Raw genomic sequence first — 1,199 nt, 5'->3', positions numbered from 1 at the left:
GACGAACAGATATGCTGATTATAATAGACGCGTGCGTGGTTTCTATGAGAGAACAGAGACTAACTAGTCTGATGTGGTCAGACATTGAGAGAGAGAAATTACAGTTAGAGGCTGTTACTAATTACATAGTTCACATATGAATAATTCGGTTAATGCAGTACAAAATCCCCTTTCTCTCCAACAGTCAGTCCTGTCCAGGTTATTTTTTTCACGACGACAGTAAGAAGTTACTGTGTCTCTTTTCCCACTTTCAATATAAAACATAATGTCCAATCTGTTGTTACACACTCGTAACTGATACGTCCCGGCCGAGACAATATATAAAAAAGTATCTTCACAGCCACGTTCCATTTTCTTTTTTATATAAAAAATATTAAAACATAAAAGGAAATATCTTCACATCCCTGTTACATTTTCAATATGAAAAGGCATGCAGCATTAGCTCACACCAGTTGTTAAATCTGTCACAGATTCTCAGACTCAATCATCCAAAGGAAGAAGGAAAGATTAGCATCGAGTTGGATTGCAGTGCTACCTCTGATAACAAAAATCATCTCTCGGCAGTAAGGGATCTTCCTAAACAATCTAATGAGGTCATTGTGCAGTTTCAGAAAAAGAACAACAAAGAATGCAACGTTTTCTGCGGTAGGAACTGCAGTGTAGAGTGAACTATACATCCTGCTGCTAATTTTGTATTGGAGATCCAATCAATGACCCTGAGACTACATGCAACATTCAAGAAATATAGGGGATAGACTGACATTTCTGAGCAAAACTACTTAAATCATCGAGGATTCAAGAGATATCAGACAAAGAGAAGACCGCAAAATGGATAAACTCTGCGAAACGAAAGAAATGTTAATTTAAGAGTCACAAAATACGAGTCCGCGAGGAATGAAATTCTAAACAAAAAAATCAGCGGGATAAGGAAACATTATTCGCGATATAATGTCAACGACCACTTAGATCTGATTATAGGCTGGTTTCTGTTTTCTCTCGTTTCCAAAGGGTCGCATTCAACCTGAAGCTTGGCCGCAGGGAAGGGAAGGGGGGTCGTGGTCCTCCACATTTCTCTCTCTCAAAATGGTATTGTCATTCATGAAAAAGGGAGAAATTCGAGGGAGAGGAAGCATTGATAATAAATGTGGAATTTTACAAAACGAACCTGCTTGCAAGGTTCAGAACATCCACAATGCAGG

Source organism: Penaeus monodon, chromosome 27 (genome assembly GCF_015228065.2).
Source record: "Penaeus monodon isolate SGIC_2016 chromosome 27, NSTDA_Pmon_1, whole genome shotgun sequence".
Classification (NCBI taxonomy): domain Eukaryota; kingdom Metazoa; phylum Arthropoda; class Malacostraca; order Decapoda; family Penaeidae; genus Penaeus; species Penaeus monodon.
Note: the sequence above shows the minus strand (reverse complement) of the source record.